Source organism: Scyliorhinus canicula, chromosome 19 (assembly GCF_902713615.1).
Source record: "Scyliorhinus canicula chromosome 19, sScyCan1.1, whole genome shotgun sequence".
Lineage (NCBI taxonomy): Eukaryota > Metazoa > Chordata > Chondrichthyes > Carcharhiniformes > Scyliorhinidae > Scyliorhinus > Scyliorhinus canicula.
The window spans coordinates 1,758,706-1,786,617 of record NC_052164.1 but is presented as its reverse complement, the minus strand read 5'-3'; the positions used below and the strand labels follow the sequence as shown (position 1 = coordinate 1,786,617).

The following is a 27,912-nucleotide window of genomic DNA, read 5'->3' as shown; positions in this document are numbered from 1 at the left end:
GCTGGAGATGTACTATCAGTGTTATTTCATCATTGGAGGAAATAACTGATTCAAACTGAGCTTGGGGTGAAAAGAGAGGAAGACAATGGGGAACATTTGCTGGATCAGCACTAAACTCTACAATCCTGACTAACCCGAATTCTGGCGTGACGTCTGATGATGTACGTGGGGGAGTATGAATGAAATGAATGAAAATCGTTTATTGTCACAAATAGGCTTCAAATGAAGTTACTGTGAAAAGCTCCTCGTCGCCACATTCTGGCACCTGTTCGGGGAGGCTGGTACGGGAATTGAACCGTGCTGCTGGCCTGCCTGGGTCTGCTTTCAAAGCCAGCAATTTAGCCCTGTGCTAAACAGCCCCTAGTTAACGTAGCACGCGCATGTTAAAAATACATTATTTTTAAGCCCAACGGATAATCAAAACAACTTTCAAACTCAACAACTCGACATAGGAAGGCATTTACCGAATAAAATTCTCAAAAGAGATAAAAGTAGGAGTCGGGTCCCAATCACTCATCAGAATCCGAGGCATCACAGCACTCGGTACTAAGTAAGATGATGGTAGCAGCGAGCTCTCCTACTCCCCTATGACCATGTCACTGCCGGCCGACGACATCAGCTGCATAGTGACGATGGGGCGGAGAATCCCACCCAAAATGTCTGCATTGTGAGGTTATCGGAGAAGATAGAGGACAACGCTCCGACTGATTACTTTACTGGTATGTCATATAAAATGATGGGTGAAGCTATGTTGGTAACCCCCATGAGCTAGACGACGAGGGGGGCCTCGAGCTGGGGAACCATCATGTGTGGTCGTCAGCCAGTTCCACAACGTTAAAAAGAAGCAGGTCCCTTGCTGGGCCAGGGAGCACTGGGAGAGAATGTGGGAGCCCACTCTATCCAGATTAATCACCATCTGAGCTCAGACCTGGCAAAGAGAAGAGTTGCCTTCACCAGGTTGAAGATCATCCCATATCAAAAAATATTTCGGTTTTGGTATGATCTACCCAGCTCCCTCCATGTGACTGTTGTAGACAAGGATAATTTCTTTGATTCTCTTGAAGAACAAACTCCTTTATTCAAAGACTTAACTTGAATTCAGTTTGATTCTTCTTCCTGTTTGTTTTATTATGTACTCCGATGTCTGCCCATTTTATGTTGCTTGTTTTTACTCAGGTTGGGGATTGTAGTTGTTGGGTTTGACGTGTTTTTATCGTTGATTTGTACATTAGACAAGTGTTGTCTTTTCTATACATCATTGAATGGACAGTCTCCCGGTTAATGATGGGGGCCGGGATTCTCCCCTACCCGGCGGGGCGGGGGGTCCCAGCGGGGCGGGGGGTCCCGGCGGGGGGGGGGGGGGGTTCCAACGGGGTGGGGGTCCCGGCGGGGCGGGGGGGTTCCGGCGGGGCGGGGGGTCCCGGTGGGGCGGGGGGGGTTCCGGCGGGGCGGGGGGTCCCGGTGGGGCGGGGGGTCCTGGCGGGGCGGGACGGGGGGGGTCCCGGCGTGATGGAGTGGGCGTGAACCACTCCGGCGTCGGGCCGCCCCAAAGGTGCAGAAGTCTCTGCACCTTTAGGGGCCAAGCCCTAACATTGAGGGGCTAGGCCTGCGCTGGAGTGGTTGGTGCTCCGCCAGCTGGCGTGGACGGCCTTTGGCGTCACGCCAGCCGGGGCCGAAGGGGCTTCGCCGGCCGGCGGAAGTCTGCGCATGGCCCGGAACGTCATCCCCGTGCATGCGCAGGGGAGGGGGTCTCTTCCGCCTCTGCCATGGTGAAGGCCATGGCGAGGGCGGAAGGAAAAGAGTGCCCCCACGGCACAGGCCCGCCCGCCGATCAGTGGGCCCTGATCGCGGGCCAGGCCACCGTGAGGGCACCCCCCCCCCCCAGGGCCAGATCGCCCCCCCCAGGACCCCGGTGCCTGCCCACGCCGCCAATCAGGTAGGTGTTTTAATTCCCGCCGGCGGGAGAGGCTTGACAGCGGCGGGACTTCGGCCCATTGCGGGCCGGAGAATCGCCGGGGGGGGGGGGGGGGCACGCCGACCGGCGCGGAGCCATTCCCGCCCCAGCCGAATCTCCGGTGCCGGAGAATTTGGGACACGGCGGGGGCGGGATTGACGCCAGCCCCCTGCGATTCTCCAACCCGGCAGGGGGGGGGGGGGGGGGGAAAGAGAAGGTGTGAATGTTGGTTGGTTGACTCTGTCTACGTATCAGTTCATATGACTTGGCTTGGGCGGTCTTGGGTGGATCTCCTCACTAACTTTTCGAGATGCCTTGATTGATATTCCTCAGTGGATATGGCTGACTCTGGTATAGAGAGTAAAGTGGGACCTCCACTTTGCTTGGTAATCTGCAATGTTCGAGGTCGAAATGGCCCAGTAAAGTGGGCTGGGACTTTTGCCCATTTTATGAATCTAAACTCTGACCTTGTGTTTTTACAGGAAACGCACCTGCGTGTGAAGGACCAGACAAGGCCGTGTAAAAACTGGGTCCTAACTGTAGGACCACAGGCAGGGCAATTCTAATTCATAAAATAATACAATATTCCTCCTCGGATTCCAGATTACCCTGACGATCGCTATATTATTTGTTTGTAGTTTATTGGCAAGCACTCCAGTAATCCTAATAAACATCTCTGCTCCCAAATGGAATAACCGGAACTTTATAAACGTACCATTGAACTCCCTGCCTGACCTGATTCACAGCGGTGATTCTGGGAGACACCCTGAACTGTGTTTTGGGCCCAAATCTGAACCATTCCATACAATGTGGGATGGCCAGGGTATTGACCTCATTTGCAGAATGGAGTGGTGGGAGAGACCCGTGCCATTTTTCACATGTCCACCATGCTTATTCCCGAGTGGATGATTTTATTGTTGATAAGGCCGTTCCATTTCCAATGGTGCCAACGAATATTAGCCGATTATTACCTAACACCACGCCCCTCATCTTGTTGATTTACGCTTTGATTTTGGCCCTTCCCAATGCCCACCTTGGAGACCAGACACACACTGATGTCTGATGACAAATTGTGTGAGCGTTTATCTGCTGCCATAGTGGACTTTATCAAGCTCAGCGACTCAGTCAGGCTCTTCTTCGGCACTCTGGAAGATCCTAAAGCCATAATTTTGGTGTCCTCGTGCATCAGCCGTTGAAAGTAAGCGTGCAGGTATAGCAGGCAGTCAAGAAAGCAAATGTTGGCCTTCATAGCGAGAGGATAGGAGTATTGGAATAGAGATGTTTTACTGCAATTGTATATGGCCACACCTGGAGTACTGTGTGCAGTTTTGGTGCCCTTATCTGGGGAAGGATGTTCTTGCTATGGAGGGAGTGCAGCGAAGGTTTACCAGGCTGATTCCTGGGATGGTGGGACTGTCGCATGAGGAGAGACTAAGTCGGTTAGGATTATAGTCATTGGGGTTTAGAAGAGTGAGAGGGGATCTCGTAGAAACTGACAAAATTCTAACAGGATTAGACAGGGTAGATTCAGAAAGAATGTTCCCGATGGTGGGGGAGTCCAGAACTAGGGGTCATAGTTTGAGGATAAGGGGTAAACCTTTTAAGACTGAGTGGAAGAGAAATTTCTTCACCCAGAGAGCGGGGAATCTGTGGAATTCACTCCCAAAGAAAGTAGTTGAGGCCAAAACATTGTGAAATTTCAAGAAGGAATTAGATACAGCTCTTGGAGCTAAAGGGATCAAAGGATATGGGGGGAAGGTGGGATCAGGGTATTGAACTTGATGATCAGCAATGATCATAATGAATGGCAGAGCGGGCTCGAAGGGCCGAATGGTCTCCTCCTGCTTTCTATAAATGTGGAAATTATCTCATATAAAGCTCACACCATAAAAGCGGAGAGATTGAGACGAGAGGTGGACGTTGACCACTAATATTCACTTGTCCCAATGGTGAACTACTGACGCACGGGAAATAAATTACCGCTGCAATTTGAATTGATATCTACCGGTAAGGTGGTATGTCAGTTACTGTGCTCTAGGGGCACCTGCTACAAACATGGTGAGAAGGTACAAGCGGAAAACCGCCTCCCGGGAGATCCCAATGATTTGGATCAAGGAGGGTCATCGGGTTTCTGTTCCTCTCCAGGTTAATACGATTTTCAGTTTGCATCACCGTGAACTATATGAGTCAGAGTCTCCTCTGAACACATCAGGTATGGTGAATTTTTCCAAGATCTACATATCCCGACCATCGAGGAATGTCGGAGACAGGAATTGGATTCTGCCAGGGCGAGATACTGAAGAGCATTGGGCAGCTGCAACCTGGCAGTGCCCCCGGTCCTGCCGGCTTCCCAGCCGAGTTTTATAAAAAGCTTCTTGGAGCAGCTCATACCTTTATTAATGGACATGTTTAACCACTCGCTGTCCAAGGCCTCACTATCCCGACCTTCACTCAAGCCTCAACTTTGTTGCTCCTGAAGGGAGATGAGGACCAAGCAGAATGTGGGTCATACCGACCCATTTCTACACGTTAAGCTGCTGGCTGAGGTTCTGCCGGATGCCTCGTCTCCCAGGTATAATATCTGAGGACCAGACAGGCTTTGTGAAGGACCGACAGTTGTCAATCAATGTTCGCCGCCTCTTAAACATTTTCCTCCCTCCACTGCTCCGGAACCTGCAGTCATAGTGTCTTTGGATACAGGAAAAGTATTTGATGGGGTGGAATGGGGCTTTCTACTTGTGATTCTGGGGTATTTGGATTGGGCCCTAAGTTAGCCTCCTGGATTTGTCTGTTGTACAATGCCCCGAGGCCATTATTTGTACAATTACAGTATTTTCGGAATACATTCCCTTAGGCAGGGGCACGGGGCAGAGCTGCACTCTCTCCCCGCTGCTCTTTGCGTTAGCTATTAAGCCCCGCTCGAAAACGGTGTGGGCATCTGATTGGTGGAGGGGTATTTCATAGAATCACAGAATCCCAACAGTGCAGGAGGCCATTCGGCCCATCGAGTCTGCACCAACCCTCTGAAAGAGCACCCTACCTAGTCCCAATCCCCCACCCCATCCCCGAAACCCCACCTAAGGGCAATTCATCACGGCCAATCAACCTAACCTGCAAATCTTTGGACTGTGGGAGGAAATTGGAGCACCCGGAGGAAACCCACGCAGACACGGGAAGAATGTGCAAACTCCACAGTCGCCTGAGATTGGAATCGAACCAGAATTCCTGACGCTGTGAGGCAGCAGTGCTCACCACTGTGCTTCCCCATTTGTTGGGGCAGAGTGGAGCATCGGGTATCGCTTTATGCAGATGTACTTTTGTACATTACAGACCCAGCTCCCTGTGCAGACGGCATAATGAAGATAGTCACTACCGTTGGTACCTTCTCTGGTTACAGAGGTGGAGTAGCCTCCCCTTTGTCCCTGGCAGGTAGGATCCAAACATTTAAAACAAATGTGCTTCCCAGATTTCTCTTTTTCTTTCAACATATCCCCACTTTTTTGCCCAAATCAAATTTTATTATGGTCAATAAATTGATTTCTGCTCTTATTTGGGTGGCCAAGTATCGCAGAGTCAGCAGCCCTCTGCTTCAGAGAGACAGGGGATTGGGAGGTTTCACCCTCCCAAATCTTTTGTTTCATTGTTGGGCTGCCAACGTACTGCAATGGCCGAGTGACCCTGGCTGGATTTGGGGCAAAATGGAGGCTCGATCCTGGTCCACCACCTCCTCTCTTTGCGCCATAATTACTGTTAATGTACCCAAGGCACTAAGAGTAAAGGGAATTGGAATCAGCACGAGGTTAGGACATTATCTGTGTACTTTCCTGAGCGAAACAAATCAACAAACGGTGAAACGGCTGCGTGTGTGTGTGAAGTACCTGCAAAAGCCTCAACAACCAGATTTTTAAAATTTCCTCGAAGGTGACAGGGAGGGCAAATAAATCCAGAGCACTCTGGATGACGACAGAGTTAGAGGAGTTAGAGGGGACGATGAAAAAGAAGAAGTGCGTGTACGACAGACGTCAGGTAGAAAATACTCTTTTTAAAGTATGTTTATGAAAATGTTTAATATAAAACAACTAACCCCAGTTACAATATCGCAGAACAAGACAAACAAACTAAGAAACAAATTAACTTAACCCCACAGAACTAAACCCCTGAATAACTAATGGTGATTAGCTCTTGGAAAAAAGAATTGAATGGCTGCCACCTTAGGTAGAACCTTTCTCTTGACCCCCTGATGGTGAACTTAACCTTCTCCAAACGTGAATAAGACATGAGGTCACCCAGCCAAGCTGGCGGACTGGCCTCCACCCAAGCAGAACTCGGCTCTGGGCTATTAACGAAGCAAAGGCAAGGGATATCAGCCTTCACCCCCATCTGGAGCACCAACAAGTCTGACACCCCGAAAATGGCCACTGGCGGACAAGGCTCCAGATCGACATTGAGTATCTGTGACATGGTGTTGAAGAAAGAGACCCAAAAACTTCCTAACTTGGGACAAGACCAGAAAATACAAGTGTGGTTGGCTGGCCCCCGAGAACAACACTCACACTCTTCCTCCACTCCAGAGAACCACACTCATACTCTTCCTCCACTCCAGAGAATAACACTCACACTCTTCCTCCACTCCAGAGAACCACACTCACACTCTTCCTCCACTCCAGAGAACAACACTCACACTCTTCCTCCACTCCAGAGAACAACACTCACACTCTTCGTCCACTCCAGAGAACAACACTCACACTCTTCCTCCACTCCAGAGAACAACACTCATACTCTTCCTCCACTCCAGTGAACAACACTCACACTCTTCCTCCACTCCAGAGAACAACACTCACACTCTTCGTCCACTCCAGAGAACAACACTCACACTCTTCCTCCACTCCAGAGAACAACACTCATACTCTTCCTCCACTCCAGTGAACAACACTCACACTCTTCCTCCACTCCAGAGAACAACACTCACACTCTTCCTCCACTCCAGAGAACAACACTCACACTCTTCCTCCACTCCAGAGAACAACACTCATATTCTTCCTCCACTCCAGAGAACAACACTCACACTCTTCCTCCACTCCAGAGAACAACACTCACACTCTTCCTCCACTCCAGAGAAGACACCAGAGAAGCCCATCCTTGCTTTAGTCAGATAAGCCCCGTTGAACCACCTTGAACTGGATCAGACTAAGCCGAGCACATGAGGATACGATGTTGACCCTGTGAAGGGTTTCGCTCCATACCTCCTCATCCAGAATGGGACCCAACTCACCCTCTCAATTTATCTTTACTTCATTCAGACTCCGCTGATAGGATCTGGCCGTTTCTGCACAAAATATTCTCCCCACCAGAACGACCAAAGACAAAATCATCTTCAACAGGGAGGAGGGTGGCGTCAAGGGGAAAGAGGGAAAAGCATTGCGTGAAAAATTGTGAATCTGGAAGTATCTGAAAAGACTGGAACCAGGCAGTTGAAATTTCTCCGCCAGCTCCTTAAAGCTGGCAAACCTTCCCTCAACATGAACAGGTCCCCAAATCTCTCCAAACCCATCCCCTCCCGTAACCTAAACGTCGAGTCCAAACCCGTTGGCAAAAAAGGTGATTGTTGCAGATAAGGAGCAGCACAGACATGGAACTGAGTTTAAACTGCTCCCTGAACTGCTTCCGGATTCTCAGGGTGGCCACCACTACCGGATTCAGGGAAAATCCTGCCGGAGAGAACAGCAGCGATGTGATTACTATTGCACCAAGGAGCCGCAAGCGACAGTCTGATGGCAAGCTAAGGCCCAAAACCAAATTGTAAATAAATGCCTACAAACATGTGCCTCGGCCATATTGGGAATGTAAAATATGTATGCCGGTTAAAGGGGGCGGCCACAGTTGTTATTATGAAAATGCTTACCTGTAAATATACATGTTAATTTTTGTGTGTTTTTTTTCTAATAATTTGTAATTTGTTGAATATAAAATATGAAAACTCAATAAAAAACATTTCCAAAAAAAAAACTATTGCACCAAGGCTAGAACCCTTACAGACTCCATTTGCCCCCATATTTCCCGTACCAGCCTCCCCGAACAGGCGCCGGAATGTGGCGACTAGGGGCTTTTCACAGTAACTTCATTGAAGCCTACTCGTGACAATAAGCGATTTTCATTTCATTTTTCATTCATATTGAACCTGGATCATTGAACCACAGAGGTATTTTCTGAATATTGGCTGCCCAAGAGCAAAATAATAAATTGGGTAAAGTCAAGCCTGTAGCACAGGTGCTCTTTCTAAGGGCCGGTGCAGACTCGATGGGCTGAATGGCCTCCTTCTGCACTGTAAATTCTATGAAATCCTAATTGCCTGTCTGTCTGGAGCTCTTGGAGCAAAGCCCACAGACCCTTGGAGTCTTAACCAACCCAAATAAATGAAGACACTATTTTATGAACTTTGACAAAGAAGGACTTGGGGAGGAAAGTGGGGAGACATTGAAAAAGAAATAGAAATTTCTGAAGCACATTCATTTGAATAGCCTGAACCCTGCCCGCCAAGGACAGGGGAAGGTTGTCCCACTTCTGACTCCCCAACTCAGATTTGACCCCATTAACCAGACAAGTATCATTCAATTTATGAAGCAAGGTCCAATTGTGGATCCCCGGATTCTCAGATAACGAAAGCCACATCTGGCAAGGCAAAAAGGTTAACATTCCCAGAAAGGCTCCCTTCCCCGGGAGCATTCGCTCTTATCCAAATTCAACTCATACCCAGAGAGGGAGTCAAAACTCCCAAGCAGCTTCATTATCTCACCCATAATGGATACTGGGTCCGTAATGTAAAGTAGTTCATCTGCGTACAGGGACACCCTGTGCTCCACCCCTCCTCGACTTATGCCGCTCCACTTAATAAAAGGTCTCACTCTATGGCAAGTGGTTCTGATGTCAAAGCAAACAGGAACAGAGACAATGGACATCTCTGCCTCGTGCCCCTATTCAGCGGGAAGTAGCTAGCATTCATGCATAACCAGCAATGAGGGCCCTATAAAATAAGCGAGTACAGGATATAAACTTCTGTCCAAATCCAAACTTTCCAAGAATCTCAAACCAATATTCCCACTCTTTTCCGATATTCCCACTCCTTTCCGATATTCCCACTCCTTTCTACCAATGCCTTTTCGGTGTCTCGGGAAACAATCACCTTCGGTTCGGGCATCGAGGAGGGGGAGTGGACAACATTTAACAGACGCCGTATATTGGCCGACAATTGCTGACACTTGACAAAGCCTGTCTGATCTTCCAAGATCACCCTGGGCGGTCTCCAAACGCAGCGCCAACACTTTGGCAAGTAATCCGGATTTAAAAGTGAAATGGGCCTGTACAACCCACACTCTGTTGGGTCTTTGTCTTTCTTAAGCATCAAGGAAATAGAGGCCTGCACAAGTGTAACGGGCAACACACCCGGGATATAGAGTCGTGAAGCATATCTAAAATCCGAGGTACTAATTGCTCTGCAAACTTCTTATAAAACTCAATGGGGGAGCCATCAGGACTGGGAGCTTTACCCGTCTGCATCAACCCAATGCATTTCCTACCTCTGGGCCCAATGGGGATCCCAACTCTTCGCGCCTCTCCCCCTCCACAGCCGGATGCATAATCCATCCAAACAAATCAGTCATGACCAAACTCTTTGCCGGTGCTATGGAGACCCCCGATAACACGGTTCAAAACCCGTATTGACTTGAGATGGGGTGGCAACCAGGCTGTCTGCCACTCAAGTCATGTACCTGTACAATCTCCCAGGAAGTCGCCTGTCATCTTGGCTGGTGCTCTAAGAGGCGCCTGGACTTCTCCCCGTGTTCATAAAATACCACCCCTCGAACGTTGCAGCTAGCCCACAGCCCTATCCACTTACAATAATCCTAATTGTGTCTGAAGCTTTATCCTACTTGCCTCAAATCTGGGGTTGGGGCAAGAGAGCACTGGGTGGTCTACCTGAGGAATGGAGTGCACTAGCCTCTGCTGCTCCCTCACTGCCTTCACCATGGAAACTGTCTCCCTGCTGATGACCACCTTAAGGCCTTCCCACAGCGTAGAAGGTGAGATAGACTCACTTTTATTAAATTTAATAGATTCCCCAATGGATTGGGCATGCGTTCACAATAGCTCTTGACCGCTAATAATGTTATATCCAATCTCTATGGTGGATTCTACGGCAGGACCTGATTCTCGAGCCAAATCAACAAAATGTGGGGCATGGTCTGAAATCACAATTGTTGAGTAACCACCCCCTTCCACAAAAGAGAGGAGAGACCTGTTCACCACTAAAAAGTCAATGTGCGAAGAAAAATCTCTCACCTGGGTGTAAAAAGTACCACGGATCTGCCTCAAACAGCAACCCCCCGGTCACCCCTGATGGAGTCAGAGATTTGGGTCTGGGGTCCAGAACACAGTTTAAGTCACTCCCCCAAAATAAGCTGATGCGAATCCAAATCGGGCTGGGGGCCAGCAGCTTATTAATAAAATCCATATTGTCCCAGTTAGGAGCAGAAATATTAACCAGGACAACAAGGTGCCCGACAAAGGTCCACAGACAATAACATGTCTACCACTGGAGTCAGCAAAGATCTTGGCAGCAGAAAATGAACCCTTTCATTGATTAATGTTGCCGCACCTGGGCCCTACCACCGAAGCCCAAATGAAAAGCTCATCCCTTCATCAACCTTGCCTGGTCTCTGACCTGTAAGTGAGCCTCTTGGAGAAACACCACATCGGCATTTTAACTCTTAACGCGAGCAAATACCCTTGACCTTTTCATTGGGCCATTTAACCTCCTGACATTCCAGGTGGTTAAGTGAATTGGAGGCATCTCAACCCCCCCCCCCCCCCCCCCCCCCCGCCCCCCCCAACACACACACACCCTCTCGATCCGGAGTCAGCCATTTCCACCAAGACGGATTGTCCAACAGTTACATCGAAACCACAGCAACCAGGCCCATCCAAGATGGCCACCAAACCCACTAATCAGATTAAACAAAGAAGAATCTACAGTCACCATCAGCAAACTATCCCTAACTCGCATCCCCCCTCACCCAAATATAGAAAACAGCAAGGAAAACATAAACCACTAAAACCTACTTTTAATAAACCTAACTTCCAACAGAACAAAAACACCAAGCTCATTATCTAAAACAGAATGACTACAATGAGCTGCAGTCAACGCCGAACACCACTCCCCCTTAGCTAACTCTTCAGGTAGAAAATACAATGGAATATAAGGCTGGATGTAGAAGGACCATAGGAAAGTGAAAATGCTGATCAGAAAGACAAGGAGGGAGCATTAAAGTGACTGGCTGTGTTCGATCGAGGTTACGAGGACTAGGCAGGGTTGTGGGAGGCAGTAGAATGTTTTTTCAGGGAGTTGCTGCAGGCTTGATAGCCTATTACCATACTCAAAATTCTGTGATGTGAAAACCGGTATTTATTATGATGCCAAGTTTGTGTCCCGGGCTTTAAACTGTCCACATTTTTCACAGTTGCCTATCTTGAAGCCGCAGTCAAACTCAGGTCCAGGAGGAATGTGTATCTAATCCATTGCACAAACCAATACTTTGCATGCTAGATGATTTATTGATCTAATGTTTTTAATAATGCGTGATGAGGTAAGAGTTTGTTATAGTGTTTTCACATGTGTGTCAGGTGTGGAGTTCCGACATTTAGGTACACAGCAGGTGGACGTGTACAGGATTTTGGATTGGATTGGATTGGATTGGATTTGTTTATTGTCATGTGTACCGAGGTACAGTGAAAAGTATTTTTCTGCAAGCAGCTCAACAGATCATTCAGTACATGGAAGAAAAGGGAATTAAACAAAATTCAAGAAAATACATGAGAATACGTAATAGGACAACACAAGATATACAATGTAACTACATAAGCATTGGCATCGGGTGAAGCATACAGGGTGTAGTGTTAATGAGGTCAGTCAATAAGAGGGTCATTTAGGAGTCTGGTGACAGTGGGGAAGAAGCTGTTTTTGAGTCTGTTCGTGCGTGTTCTCAGACTTCTGTATCTCCTGCCCGATGGAAGAAGTTGGAAAAGTGAGTAAGCCGGGTGGGAGGGATCCTTGATTATGCAGCCCGCTTTCCCCCGGCAGCGGGAGGTGTAGATGGAGTCCATGGATGGGAGGCAGGTTTGTGTGATCACACACAATCGTGTGATCGTGTAGAAGTCACAGAATAGCTGAAGCATGGAACTAGGCTATTTGGCCCATTGTGTCTATGCTAGCTCTCTGAAGGAGCAAATCACCCAGTGCCTCTCCCCGTCCTGCACATTCTACCTTTTCCGATCGTAATCTAATTCCCTCTTGGGGCGGGATTCTCCAATCCCGTGGCAGGGTGTCCACGCCGTCGTAAACACCATCGCCGCACGGCCGCTCCCACGCCTAATTCTGGCCGCTCCAGCAGCAGATCCCGGCACGAACTGGGCACCGCGGGATCCGCGCATGCGCAGTTGCGTCGGCGCAAACGAGTGCATGCGCAGTGGCCTCCTTTCAACGCGCCGGCCCCAACGCAACATGGCGCAGGGCGACAGGGGCCGGCGCGTAGGAAAGGAGGCCCCCAGCCCGAGAGGCCGGCCCGCCAATTGGTGGGCCCCGATCGCGGGCCAGGCCACATGGGAGGCCCCCTCCCAGGGTCGGAACCCCTCCTGGGTTAGACACCCCCTCCCCCCCATCAGGCCGCCACCCGACCCTTACACACCAAGGTCCGCCGGCACAGAGCAGGTTAGAACGGCGTCGGCGGGACTCAGCTCCTTTCCTACAGGCTGCTCGGCCCATCCAAGCCGGAGAATCGGCGGGCCGGCCGCGTAGAGCGGCTCGCGACCACGTTGCGCCAGTTCTCCGCACTGTGGAGAATCGTGTGCCGGCTTCAGGGTGGCGTGGCCCGTTCACGAGGATTCTCCTGCCCGGCACGGGGCTGGGAGAATCCTGCCCTTGATGCCGCGATTGAACCTGCCTCCAACACATAGGCAGTGCATTCCAGATCCTAACCACTCGGTACCAAAAAACGCGTTTCCCTATGTCACCATTGCTCCTTTTGACCGTTATCTTAAATGTCTGTCCTCTGGTCCTCGATCCTTCAACCAATGGGAACAGTTTCTCCCCATCTATATAATTGTGGATACCTCTGTCAAATCTACAGCCAACCTTCTCTGCTCCAAACAAAAAAACCCCGATTTCTCCAATTGATCTGTCGGGAATCATTCATTTATGACACAAAAATAGGTGAGAAGGCAAGTGTTGAGGATGTTACAAAGAGTCGACAGAGAGATATGGACAGGTTGGTGAGTGGGCACAAACTCGGCAGGTGGAATATAATGTAGGAAAATGCGAAGTTATGCACTTTGCTGGAAAGAAAAAAGGAGGTGAATATTATCTAAATGGAAAAAGTTGCAGTGCAGAGGGGATTAGGGTGTTTGTGTGCATCAATCTGAAAACCTGGCAGGCAAGTACTGCAGATAATTGGGAAGGCAAATGGAACGTTAGCCTTTGTTTCAAAGGGAATGGAGTATAAAAATAGGGAAGTCCAGCTAAAACCATACAAAGTACTAGTTAGATCACACCTGGAATACTGTGAACGGTTTAGGTCCCCTTAACTAAGGATAGATAGACTGGCATTGGAGGCCGTCCAGAGAAGGTTCACTAAGTTGATCCTGGTTAAGGAGCAATTTTCTTATGAGGCAAAATGTTAACATTGCATTTTCCTTCCTTACTGCCGACTGAACCTGCACGTTAACCTTAAGAAAATCGTGAACAAGGACTCCCAAGTCCCTTTGTGTTTCTGATTTCTAACCATTTCCCCATTTAGAAAATAGTCTATGTCTAAATTCCTCCTTCCAAAGTGCATAACCTCACACTTTTCCACATTGTATTTCATCTGCCACTTCATTGCCCACTCTCCGAGCTTGTCCAAGTCCTTCTGCAGCCCCCTTGCTTCCTCAATACTACCTGTCCCTCTACAGATCTTTGTACCATCTGCATCATCTGCAAACTTAGAAACAGTGCCTTCAGTTCCTTCTTCCAGATCATTAATGTATATTGTGAAAAGTTGTGGTCCCAGCACCGACCCCTGAGGTACACCACTAGTCACCGGCTGCCATCCTGAAAAAGACCCATTTATCCCCACTCTCTGCCTTCTGCCAGTCAACCAATCCTCTATCCATGCCAGGATATTACCCTGAACACCATGGGCTCTTAACTTATTTAACAGACTCCTATGCGGCACCTTGTCAAAGGCCTCTGGAAATCTAAATAAATCACATCCACTGATTCTCCTTTATCTAACTTTCTTGTTACCTCCTCAAAGAACTCTAACAGGTGCATGATGGTATTATAGATTTGAAACAACTAACAGCTCTTTGAACTTTGTTTTTTAATCATAGAATTTACAGCGCAGAAGGAGGCCATTCGGCCCATCGAGTCTGCACCAGCCCTGTAGCCTGGTAATCCCCATTTAACCTTTTAGGACACTAAGGGCAATTTATCATGGCCAATCCACCTTACCTGCGCGTCTTTGAACTGTGGGAGGAAACCGGAACACCCGGAGGAAACCCACGCAGACACGGGGAGAACGTGCAGACTCCGCACAGACAGTGACCCAATTTGGGAATCGAACCCGGGACCCTGGAGCTGTGAAGCAACTGTGCTAACCACTATGCCACCGTGAGAATCCAATAATTCTTTTCCAATTAAGGGGCAATTTAGCGTGGCCAATCCACCTAACCAGCACATCTTTTTGGGTTGTGAGGGGTGAAACCTACGCAAACATGGGGAGAATGTGCAAACTTCACACAGACAGTGACCCAAGGTCGGGATTGAACCTGGGACCTCAACGCAATAAGCAACAGTGCTAACCACTGCGCCACCGTGCTGTCCGAGCTCCTTGAACTATGCTTGTCCTCTCAGTTCTGATAAGATAACCTAGAACAGCAAACTGCAGGACAGGATCATAGAATTTACAGTGCAGAAGGAGGCCATTCGGCCCATCGAGTCTGCACCGGCCCCTGGAAAGAGCACCCAGCCCAAGGTTAACACCTCCACCCTATCCCCATAACCCAGTAACCCCACCCAACACTAAGGGCAATTTTGGACACTAAGGGCAATTTAGCATGGCCAATCCACCTAACCTGCGCGTCTTTGGGCTATGGGAGGAAACCGGAGCACCGGGAGGAAACCCACGCACACACGGGGAGAACGTGCAGACTCCGCACAGACAGTGACCCAAGCCGGGAATCGAACCTGGGACCCTGGAGCTGTTAAGCGATTGTGCTATCCACAATGCTGCCGTGCTGCCCCTCGGATGGAACGAGCAAACTATTTCAATGATGCTCTCATTGAAAATTCTTTGACTATGTATAAGTATTTGTGAGTATTTAATTTCTGGAGAATTGCTGCAATGCAAAGTTTTGAAATGAGAAATTAAAAGAATGTAACAGTACGTCACAGATCAGAAGCTGTGACCTATATAAAGGGACGTGATGCGATCATATCTGAATGTAGTGCCCTATTTAATAAAATGGAAATTTTACATAAAGGAAAATAAAATGATCGCACTTTTAACCTTTAGACTCATGTCAGGTGTAGGGACGTGGCAAGCATCTTAGAGTCACTTTTTCAAATTCCAGCCACATAGCCCGGCGCCGAATCGCGGTTGAGTAAGGCTCTGTAACAAGTGTCCGTTGTTACAAAATATCTCTCTTCCAGAACCATCACTAACCGGATTCCCCGCGTCACCGTGTCCGAAATGCGAATTGCGATCAGGCAGAGAATCGCGAGGTAATCCAAAAATCCAGGTTTGCGCCTGGCACTGATTCCGACACCACGCTCCTGCCCCTCACTGGCGAGGGTATGGGTGTTTGCGCCCACGGGGGTGCCTGGGCCGAGGTGCAGTAGTGGGGAGTGACTTGGTGCGTTTGCCCCTCGGGATTGGGTGGCTTGGCACAGACCCCCATTGTTGCCGTCTAGCTTTGGTGTTCCTTCCCGGCCCCTGGCTGTCACTCTGCTGAGTGCTGCCTCTGTCCGGTGAATGCTCAGTGAGCTGCTGGCCATTGGGGTGCCCACCATGGCTGCTCCTCTGGATACCCTCATACCCCAATGTTTCATCAAGGGCATGGGCGTGGCTAAGCTCAACCGGGGCCCACCAGGTGTCGGCACTCCTCAGAAGTGCTGCCCCACTGCAGAGGAAGCAGGGGATCAGCAAAGCTCACCCCAACCAGAGGGCACCTGCACCGTGACCTTTACAGTCCTCCCTGGTTCTCTGCCTGTCTCAGGGCAGCAGCCTCAACAGTGACTGCCACCCCTCCGGATCACCAGCTGTCCCCTCCGGATCACCAGCTGTCCCCTCCTGGTGAGACTGGCAACGCTGACAGCCTCTGCCACCCCCGCCCCAGGTGCCGTTCACGCGGGCAGCCTCGAGACTGCAGCCCACCCTGGGGAAGAGTCTGTCCCACCTCTCCTCACTGGCCTTGAGCTGTGGGTTCACCTCGGACTGCCTCACGACGCCGAGGACCTGGGTTCAATCCCGGCCCCGGGTCACTGTCCGTGTGGAGTTTGCACATTCTCCCCGTGTCAGTGAGGGTCTCACCCCCACAACACAAAGATGTGCAGGGTAGGTGGATTGGCCACGCTAATATCCCTTTATTGGAAACTTTGGCGCTAACTCTGACTCCAGTGATTACAATGTCCTTAGGGCCAGGTATTGCTCTGAATTCACGCTGGCAGAGTGCTGCCCATTTACATGTCCTGACTCGCTTACCGAATAGCACCTACAATGGGAACGCGAATCATACACTATCCAGCCCCAACCACAATGGGAACGTGAATCATACACTATCCAGCCCCAACCACAATAATTAGGCTGCGATTCAGCAACCGCGTTGTACCTGGCCTGGATCCGGGTGAATTGTGCGAGTGCCCGAAATTGGGCTCCATTAAACTCATTTAAATACCCGAGTGCCGGAGGCATCGAAATAACATCTGACTAGATTACTTCAAGCCCTCATTAGAAGAGTGTGAGCAGCGTGTGCGGTTTTCTGATATGCACAGAAAAAGACAAGGGATGGAATTTCCTGGCCTTTCATGCCAAAGGGATCATCCAGTCTCGCCGATGGTGTGCCCCAGGTGCGGGCTTCCCAATGGCGAGGGGGGTGTGCCCCAGGTGCGGGCTTCCCAATGGCGAGGGGGGTGTGCCCCAGGCCCAGGCTTCCCAATGGCGAGGGGGGTGTGCCCCAGGCCCAGGCTTCCCAATGGCGAGGGGGGTGTGCCCCAGGCCCAGGCTTCCCAATGGCGAGGGGGGTGTGCCCCAGGCCCAGGCTTCCCAATGGCGAGGGGGGTGTGCCCCAGGCCCAGGCTTCCCAATGGCGAGGGGGGTGCGCCCCAGGCTTCCCAATGGCGAGGGGGGTGCGCCCCAGGCCCAGGCTTCCCAATGGCGAGGGGGGTGCGCCCCAGGTCCAGGCTTCCCAATGGCGAGGGGGGTGCGCCCCAGGCTTCCCAATGACGAGGGGGGTGTGCCCCAGGCCCAGGCTTCCCAATGGCGAGGGGGGTGCGCCCCAGGCTTCCCAATGGCAAGGGGGGTGCGCCCCAGGCCCAGGCTTCCCAATGGCGAGGGGGGTGTGCCCCAGGCCCAGGCTTCCCAATGGCGAGGGGGGTGCGCCCCAGGTCCAGGCTTCCCAATGGCGAGGGGGGTGCGCCCCAGGCTTCCCAATGGCGAGGGGGGTGCGCCCCAGGCCCAGGCTTCCCAATGGCGAGGGGGGTGTGCCCCAGGCCCAGGCTTCCCAATGGCGAGGGGGGTGCGCCCCAGGTCCAGGCTTCCCAATGGCGAGGGGGGTGCGCCCCAGGCTTCCCAATGGCGAGGGGGGTGCGCCCCAGGCCCAGGCTTCCCAATGGCGAGGGGGGTGTGCCCCAGGCCCAGGCTTCCCAATGGTGAGGGGGGTGCGCCCCAGGCTTCCCAATGGTGAGGGGGGTGCGCCCCAAGCTTCCCAATGGCGAGGGGGGTGCGCCCCAGGCTTCCCAATGGTGAGGGGGGTGCGCCCCAGGCTTCCCAATGGCGAGGGGGGTGCGCCCCAGGCTTCCCAATGGCGAGGGGGGTGCGCCCCAGGTCCAGGCTTCCCAATGGCGAGGGGGGTGCGCCCCAGGCTTCCCAATGGTGAGGGGGGTGCGCCCCAGGCTTCCCAATGGCGAGGGGGGTGCGCCCCAGGTCCAGGCTTCCCAATGGTGAGGGGGGTGCGCCCCAGGCTTCCCAATGGCGAGGGGGGTGCGCCCCAGGCTTCCCAATGGCGAGAGGGGTGCGCCCCAGGCTTCCCAATGGCGAGGGGGGTGCGCCCCAGGCTTCCCAATGGCGAGGGGGGTGTGCCCCAGGCTTCCCAATGGCGAGGGGGGCATTCAACGCAAAACCCTGTTGAAACGTGCGGTGGATTGCGTGGAGAATTCTGCCCACGGTTTGCAAAGTTTTCCCTCTTGTGTCCAGTTTTGTCTCCAAATGAGATGATGCTGCTGAGTTAATCAGCCAGAAGATGAATATTTGTGGAATATTCGCCCAAGCAGTATTTTAATAAACCATCAGAGTACGGTGCAGCATCCAACACCAGCAATGAGAATCATTTTGTGAACACTCTCGGTGCTGAGGAACATCTACCCTGGAAATTGAGCTGCAGATACCGGAAGTTAAAATTCTTAATGAACAAAGAACAAAGAAAAATTACAGCACAGGAACAGGCCCTTCGGCCCACCAAGCCTGCGCCGATCCAGACCCTTTTTCTAAACCTGTCGCCTATTTTCTAAGGATCTGTATCCCTCTGCTCCCCGCCCATTCATGTATCTGTCTAGATGCATCTTAAATGATGCTATTGTGCCCGCCTCTACCACCTCCGCCGGCAATGCGTTGCAGGCACCCACCACCCTCTGCGTAATGACCTTTCCACGCATATCTCCCTTAAACTTTCCCCCTCTCACTTTGAACTCGTGACCCCTAGTAATTGAGTATCCCACTCTGGGAATAAGCTTCTTGCTATCCACCCTGCCCATACCTCTCATGATTTTGTAGACCTCAATGAGGTCCCCCCTCAACCTCCGTCTTTCCAACGAAAACAATCCTAACCTACTCAACCTCTCTTCATAGCTAGTGCCCTCCATACCAGGCAACATCCTGGTGAACCTCCTCTGGGCTGGTTTAGCTCACTGGGCTAAATCACTGGCTTTTAAAGCAGACCAAGCAGGCCAGCAGCACGGTTCGATTCCCGTGCCAGCCTCCCCGGACAGGCGCCAGAATGTGGGGACGAGGGGCTTTTCACAGTAACTTCATTGAAGCCTACTCGTGACAATAAGCGATTTTCATTTCATTTTCATCTTCTCCAAAGCATCCACATCCTTTTGGTAATGTGGCGACCAGAACTGTACGCAGTATTCCAAATGTGGCCGAACCAAAGTCTTATACAGCTGTAACATGACCTGCCAACTCTTGTACTCAATACCCCTTCCGATGAAGGCAAGCATGCTGTATGCCTTCTTGACCACTCTATCAACCTGCGTTGCCACCTTCAGGGTACAATGGACCTGAACACCCAGATCTCTCTGTCCATCAATGGGAATGTGAACGTAAGCATTTTTCAGACTGATTTTGACAAGCCCATTTTTTTGTGGACTCACTGCATGATTAACTTTTTAAAAATAAATTTAGAGTGCCCAATTCATTATTCCAATTAAGGGGCAATTTAGCCTGGCCAATCCACCTATCCTGCACATCTTTTGGGTTGTGGAGGTGAAACCCATGCAGACATGGGGAGAACGTGCAAACTCCCCACAGACAGTGACCCAGAGCCGGGATCGAACCTGGGACCTTTGCGTCATGAGGCAGCAGTGCTAACTTGAGGCAGTATTAGACTCCTGAACCTCTCTTTTAAACAGTACAGCACAGAACAGGCCCTCGGCCCTCGATGTTGTGCCGAGCAATGATCACCCTACTCAAACCTACGTATTCACCCTATACCCATAACTCAACAACCTTTAACCTTACCTTTTAGGACACTACGGGCAATTTAGCATGGCCAATCCACCTAACCTGCACATCTTTGGACTGTGGGATGAAACTGGAGCACCCGGAGGAAACCCACGCACACACGGGGAGGACGTGCAGACTCCGCACAGACAGTGACCCAGCCGGGAATCGAACCTGGGACCCTGGAGCTGTGAAGCATTTATGCTAACCACCATGCTACCGTGCTGCCCTTCTTCAAGAATTTGTTACACCTTCTGGGATAGCATCGTTCATGACAGATGCTGCTGTAGGGGTGGAGGGATAGTGTCAGGGAACGGAAAAATAGACTTTTTTCCCCTCATTCCCAGAGAAATTATTATGGACCAAAGTCTGGTTGAATCCTACAAGGTGTTCAATCCAACATGACACTGGTGTCTGGATACAATGACAGAGAGAGAAATGTGAAAAGTGTTTGCACTGTCAGCCTCACTTTCTAAACCTCACAAGTGACATAATCACATCGATCCCCTTCAAATAACACATGACTCCCTCTGAATGATCAGCTGAAGATAACAAGGTAGCACAGTGGTTATCACTGTTGCTTCACAGCGTCAGGGTCCCAGGTTCAATTCCCGGCTTGGGTCACTGTCTGTGTGGAATCTGCACGTTCTCCCCGTGTCTGCGAGGGTATCCTCCGGGTGCTCCGGTTTCCTCCCACAATTCCTGAAAGACGTGGGGCGGAATTCCCCGCTCCCGGGAAAAATCGGGAGGGTCGTCGTGAACTCGGCCGAGTTTCACGACGACCTCGGTGGCCGCTCCTCGCTCCCTATTCTCCCCTCCCGGAGGGGCATCTCCACATCCGTTTCACGGCGCAGCGACCAGGTGTGGTTGCCGCCGTCGTGAAACGGTCGTGAACGGCAGGCCGCTCGGCCCATCTTGGTCGGAGAATCGCCGGTCGCTGTGAAAAACGGCGAGCGCCGATTCATCCAAGCGAGGGGGGGGCGGGCGGGAGAAGATAGAATCGCAGGGGGCGTGAAATTTGTCGGGGGGCCCTCCCGCGATTCTCCCACGCGGCGTGGGGAGCGGAGAATCGCACCCGTGCTGTTAGGTGAATTGGACATTCTGAATTCTCCCTCTGTGTACCCGAACAGGCGCCGGAATGTGGCGACTAGGGGCTTTTCACAGTAACTTCATTGCAGTGTTAATGTAAGCCTACTTGGGACAATAATAAAGATTATTATTATAACACAAAGACTGGAGTAGAGGAAGCTGAAGGGCTGACACTACCAGTAAGCTCCAGGACAGGGCAGCACCTCGTGGCTCCACAAATGCTGTTCTGTCCTTCTCTGCTGGCTCTTTGCTTTGTTGGGTGAAACTCAAGTGAAGTTCAGCACAAGTTGGTGCTGAAATGCTTGCGACACTCAAACATGCCAGAAGTTGGCTCCAGGGGTCCTCCTAATGTTATATTTTTCTCCCAATCATTCCTGAATTATGCAGGACTGTGTCTGGGGCCAGACCAGGCAGCTCCTGGAAGAAAGGTAAAGGTTTCATGCTTTGAAAGCAGATGGTGCACTAACATTGTAGGTTCAATGTGTTTGGAGTAGCATTTGGAATTTGTTTTCTGGCCAATGTTTAGCTTACCAACTGTACCCTGGAATCTTCAGTTGAAATCTGTGGTGTCAACCAAGAAAAATGACTACAGACAACAGTTGGTACTGAGATAAAGATCAACTGTGGTAATGGTAGTGTACGTTGGTTGCAAAGCTCTGAAGTAGTGCAGAAAGCAAGATAATGGGCAGCTATGAGCATCGTTTGACTAACACTGCCATTCAATGTCAGCTACAATAATAACAAAGCAGCCAGTCAACATGAATAGATACCGCTGTCAGAAATACTCATAGATCATGCCTCCCACCAAATGGTTTCTGTGTGATCAGCCTCCTACGCTCCAGCAATGTGGGGAAGATACTAAAAGAGGAATAATGGAAGAGGTTGGTTTATTGAACAGCTATTTGATGAGAGTGAATGGGAAACATGTTTAGATTGTTGGATGCTAAAATCAAAACAAAATGGAAATTGGGCAGTATCTATCGTGGGTGCTCAATTTACATTGACAATTTATATGGTTGGCAAACTAAAATCCGCTCCTTGGGAATCTATAATGTATAAATGAATGGGAAGGTGTTTAGTTGTAGGAAATCCGTAATTGAGAGTAAGTGGTCAGGGAGTTTAGACTGTAGGGATTCTATGGTGCAGGACTGAATGGGAAGTAAGCTACCCATCTGGAAGAAATCACTTATCCCACTGCAAATATATTGGGATCTTCAGGTGGGAGGCCCAGGCTACCTGCTAGAATTAGACAGGAGGTATTTCGCTATATGTAAATTGGAGTACATAGGACCCAAATGTAATTGACAGTGACAACTGGATGGAGTGTGCTGGAAACACTTCACTAGTTAGGACTGAGTGGGGCAAAGGAAAAGGCCCCATAAACGAGCTCCACAAGAATGTCACTTGTGCTCTCGAGTAGGCAGGTCAGCCTCTGAACCTGCCAATATTGGGCCAGGCTATACAGCCAGCGAGGTGCAGCGGAATGCCAGTTTGGGATGTGCAGCTAACCAACAGCATTGCAACGCGACCCTCAGAAAGAATCAGGCTGTCTGGCGCCAGCATGCCCCACGCCCACAGAGAGAGGTCTGGACACAGTGGATAGGAAAAAGCCACAGCCATTGGTGGAAGGATGGAGAATAGACGGGCACACATTTGGCAAAGAAGCAATGGTGCCATCAGGTAAAAGATTTTCACGCAGAGAAAGGTTCAGAGTACACTGCCTAACAGTGTGGTGGAGGCACGTTCAGTCCAGACATTCTAGAGGGAATTGGAATCTGGAAAGGAAAAGTGTAGGGATACAGGGGGAAGGCAGGGGGATGGCACTAGGTAAATTAATCTTATGGAAAGCTGGTGCTGACACAAGCCACATAACCACCTTCTGTAACCATTCTGTGGAAATGACGATAGTTACATTTTATGGGTGGTTGTATTGACAAGGTTTCCGCACAGTCTCGAAAACATGTGCACCTGCCCTTGAGATAAATCAGGTTTATTAATGAATTGGTACATTTTGAAGCAATGTGTAGAACAAATTGTTCCAGCCACAAGCTTCATGACTTGGTGTCCAGATTTGTCACAATGAAAAAAACACCAGGTTCAACCACCTAGGCCCAGCAGAAGTAAAGGAAAATGCTCATTTCCTGTTAGATATGTAATGTGGTTGGCTCGTGATAGAGGGATGTGCACAGAGGTAGATTATTTTGCAATCACAACTGCCTATCTGATTAACAATGATTATTATCAGAGGCAGCTGGGATCCTCTGATAATGATTGCATAAAAAGAAACTTGTTTGATTTCAGGATATGTTTGCTACTGACGGCTTCAAAAGGAAACGGTTGCTTTGTGCGTGTTGGAATGTTGCAGCATTAAAATGTCTCATTGGCTGTAAAAATGTTATTTTGTGAATTTGGTCTTTTTGAAAATTAATGTTACAACTGGAAGTGGACGGTGGGTGATGGGCTTCCCGGGATAACTGGGACCTCTTCTTCTAACTTTGAAAGTGGTATAGCCCCATTTTTACTGAATTCAGGGCTTCCTTGAGGAGGAACGTTCTTCTGAAATTCCCCAACTTTCTTCTTGGGAAACTCCACCACCTGCCTGGGGTTTGCCTAAAGTGAAATCCAGTATTGCCATATTCTTTTTAAATAGTTGCACACGAAGGAATGATCAGTCTGGTTCATTAAAACATTTTCCACGATTGCATCTGCAAAATAATGAATGTACTTTGGTGCCTGAAAATATAGGGAGCATGCACCAGGTCTCTCAGTGCTGTAGGAGTTCGAGATTCACACACGCCATATCGTGCTGAGGGGCAGTGAGGAGACCCAAAGCACACAACTACAAAGAACAAAAACCCAAACATTTCATAGGAAGACAGATACTTTTGGAAACAGTTTCCCTTTCAATTTCAATGCCAACATCCCGTCAATCTTGCCAATGCGCATTCTGAAAAACTGGACACTACATCCTTTCTTTCCAAAAGAGAAGTTAGTTGCCTTTTTCCAATGTCTTCCAATTAGGAAGTTGAGTTTCTGCAAAGTTAGGTTATGTCATTATTCGCATTAAAAATCTGACCACGTTGAACCAAAGAAATTCAGTCGATCACAACAAGATGATGTTCTGATATTGTTCGAGCAATGAATGAGTTTCTGAATTGTTACAGATCATATGTTTCCTTTATCTAACTGGGCAGGGGTATGTTTACATGACAGGTCAATTAGACAATACAGGAAGATTATGCATTTTTGTCAAAATAAGTTCTGAAACGCTAACTTGACCGTCCTTATTTTCTATCTTTAGTTTGCACCATTGTCTTTCTTTTGTAGTTCTGACATCAGCTGTCCCTCGATTCGCAGAAGATTTTACCCAGGGTCACGGTCTTAGGTCTGCAAAACCCACCGATCTTTAGGTACTTGGGGTATGATATCACACGGAGGTAGTGAGATGTAGAATGCAGGATGTCCTCCCCTTTAATTCTCAGCTGTTGTTCTGCCAGGTGCTTAGACACAAAGGTTTTAACGCAGCTTGACGCAAATTGCTGCCATTTTGAACGATTGGTAACAGGGTTCCTCCCAATCGTTAATGCCTTCAGGGAGACTGTCAGCGTTTTTGAAGCATTTCCTTTGTCTTCCTGTGGAATGTTGTCCATTTGCAAGTTGGGAAAACAGGAATTTTGCCATCAACTCCATTTTCCCGCCCTCTCCCCATATCCCTTAATTTTCTGTGAGCCCAAAAATCTCTCTATCCCTATGTGTTTAGTGGTGGAACATCCACAGCTCTTTGGGATAGAGAATGTCAGAAGATTCACAACCCCCTGAGTCAATTAATTTATCTTCATCTCAGTCCTGAAAACTTGGTTGATAGAATATAACTGAGGAAAATGTGAAGTTATGCACTTTGCTAGGAGCTGAATATTGTTTAAATGGAGACTGCAGAAAGCTGTAGCACAGAGGGATTTGGGGGATCGTGTGCATAAATCACAAAGAGTGAGCATGCAGGTTCAGGATTCCAATTCTCATCCTGCATTAAGGCAGACTTTTGTCTGTTTCCATAGCTGGCTATCCCTGGAACAGGTCGCTAGTCTGTATACCAGAGGTTTATAGCTTGAGAGGCGCTGCACGGCATCATGTGTGACTGACCAGAAGACTCTCCTGATCTTACCGCCTGCCATTGGTGCGTTGGAAGGATTCGTTCTCAATCTGTTTGGCTACATTCTGAACACCACCGGGTCCTGGACTCAAACCGGAGCTACTGGCCCAGAGGCTGGGACGCTACCCACTAAACTACATCCACAGGAGGTACTCGGGAAAACAAATGGAATATTGGCCTTCATTTCAAAAGAATTACAGTACACGGTGGCACAGTGGTTAGCACTGCTGCCTAACAATGCCAGGGACCCGAGTTCCATTCCGGTCTGGGGTGACTCTCTGTGTGGAGTCTACACTTTCTCCCCGTGTGTGTGTGGGTTTCCTCCGGGTACTCCGGCTTCCTCCCACAGTCCAAAGATGTGCAGGTTAGGTGGACTGACCATGCTAAATTGCCCCTTAGTGTCCCAAGATCTGCAGTTAGGTGGGGTTACGGGGATAGGGCAGGGTGTGGGCCTAGATAGGATGCTGTTTCAGAGGGTCAGGACAGACTCAATGGGCTGAACGGCCTCCTTCTGCACTGTAGGGAATCTATGGAATGGAGTACAAACAAATAGGGAAGTCTTGCTAAATCTATACAAGGCACGAGTTCGACCACAATTGAAATGCTGTGTACTGTTTAGGTCCCTTTATCTAAGGAAACATATACTGGCATTGGAGGCAATCCAAAGAAAGTTTGCTTGGTTGATGCTGGGTTTGGATGGATTGTCTTATGAGGAGCGATTGAGTAGGGTGGGCTTGTACCCATTGGAGTTTAGAAGAATGAGAGGCGACCTGATTGAGTCATATAGGATCACGGGGGCTTGACTTAGTAAATGCTGAGAGGATGTTTCCTCATGTGGAAGAATCTAGGACCAGTGGGCATAATCTCAAAGTTAGAGGTCACCAATTTAAGACAGAAATGAGGAGGAATAGTGAATCTGTGGAATTCTTTACGTTAGAGAGCTGTGGCGACTGGGTTGCTAAATTACAAGCCAGCTGTTTAGCCCACTGATAAAGACTGAGATAGCCAGAATTTTAATCAGTAAAGGAATCAAGGATTAAGGGGATAAAGTGGGGAAGTGAAGTTGAGGATTATCATATCAGACTGAATGGCAAAGCAGACTCGATGGTCCAAATGGCCGACTTCTATTCCTATGCCTTTTGGTCAAAATGATTGGCCCTGTATCGTGAGACTTTGCCCGTGTTTTAGACTCCCCAACCAGTGGAAATACTCTCTTGGCATCTAAGGGGATCAGGGGTTATGGGGAGAAGGCAGGAGAATGGGGATAAGAAAATATCAGCCATGATTGAATGGCGGAGCAGACTCGATGGGCCGAGTGGCCTAATTCTGCTCCTATGTCTTCTGGTCTTACCCTCTCAAACCCCCTCGGAATGTTGGAGGCTTTAATGAGATCACCTTTCATTCTTCCAAACTCCAGAGAATAAACCCAATCTATTAACCTTTCATCACAGGTCAACAACTCCCTCATTTGGCAGCAAAAACGACCATTCCCAAGGTGATAAATGGAAAGGAAACCAGGCATTCAACCAGTTTGGTGGTTTGAGGTTGTTGCCACTCTACATCCAAACAGTGTTATCATTTAATATTTGGGACACATTAAAGAGGTCGGTACTTTACCCAGAAGCAGAATATTATAATTTCCTGGGTCCCAGTCTTCCTTTGGTAACTTTGCTGGAATGAATCTGTGACGATTCGTCAAAGGGAAAATCTCTGGGCGGGAAAGTACATCCTGAACAAAAATGGGTTCTGGTGAGGGAGCTATGCTGCTGCTCTGACCAATTTACAAGGCGTTTAATTTCAGAAATTAAAAGAAAGGTTTGTATTTATATCGTGCCTTTCATAACCACGAGCTGCTCCAAAGCACTTTATAACCAATGAGATACTTCTGAAGAGCAGTTACTATAATGAAGGAAATGCAGCAGCCAATTTGTGAACAGCAAGATCTCACAAAGTGCCAGATGGTCTGTTTTTAGGTGTTGGACAGGACACTGGGAGAACTCCTTGCTCTTCTTTCTATCAACCTTGGAGGTTTTACAGCATTTCTGACAATGCAACACAAGGAAGAATTTCTTTATAGTGCTGGGCTAGAGAAAAACTACACTGTTATGTGGGGCTCACTGCACTTTCCACGATCCATTCTTCAATTGCCACTTTGACCTGTAAGGGCTTTTAAAAGAAACTCCATCTATCTTTTGCAAATACATAAATATATTAATCTCACCTGGGGCGCAGAGGGCTGTTCTCTCCAGGTAACTGTGGCAACGATCCTTGTGCTCTTCAAGGGAGCTGCGTTGTTTATAACTCCGTCCACAGAAGCTACATTTGTAGGGCTTATCAACTGCAATGAAAACATGCAAATGGTGAAACATCTCACAGGAATACAAAGCAAACACGTGTGAGTTTAAGAACTATTATTAGCAGTAATATTTTTAACTTGGAGTCAGTTAACAAAAAAAATATTTTAAGTAGGTAGTAACTGTGGCATAAGTAATAGTCGTCTGTGTACATTAATAAAAATATCACTCAGAGAGAAAATTGCACCTAACAGTCAAACACAACCACTTGTGAGCCTCTGACTCACATTGAAGAGGCTAATATGTTGGAGCAGTAACTGCGCTGGTGTTTGCTTAGTTCAATGGCAGCTTCACAAAGCCCGAACCAGAATCATTTGGCCCACTTCTTTCCAGTTA

The 27,912-nt window shown here is 49.2% G+C and overlaps 1 protein-coding gene across 2 annotated transcripts in view; it reads right to left on the bottom strand.

Moving 5' to 3' along the window:
- LOC119954227 (zinc finger protein Aiolos-like) overlaps positions 1 to 27,560 on the bottom strand; it is a 39,196-nt gene extending 11,636 nt beyond the window's left edge. Inside the window, exon 1 of one of the 2 annotated variants that reach the window (XM_038779287.1) lies at positions 27,444 to 27,560. The gene's annotated coding sequence lies outside the window, so the exon portion shown is untranslated. The remainder of the gene's footprint in view (positions 1 to 27,443) is intronic. The other variant, XM_038779288.1, reaches the window with a different exon arrangement.
- Between the last annotated feature and the right edge of the window lie 352 nt (positions 27,561 to 27,912).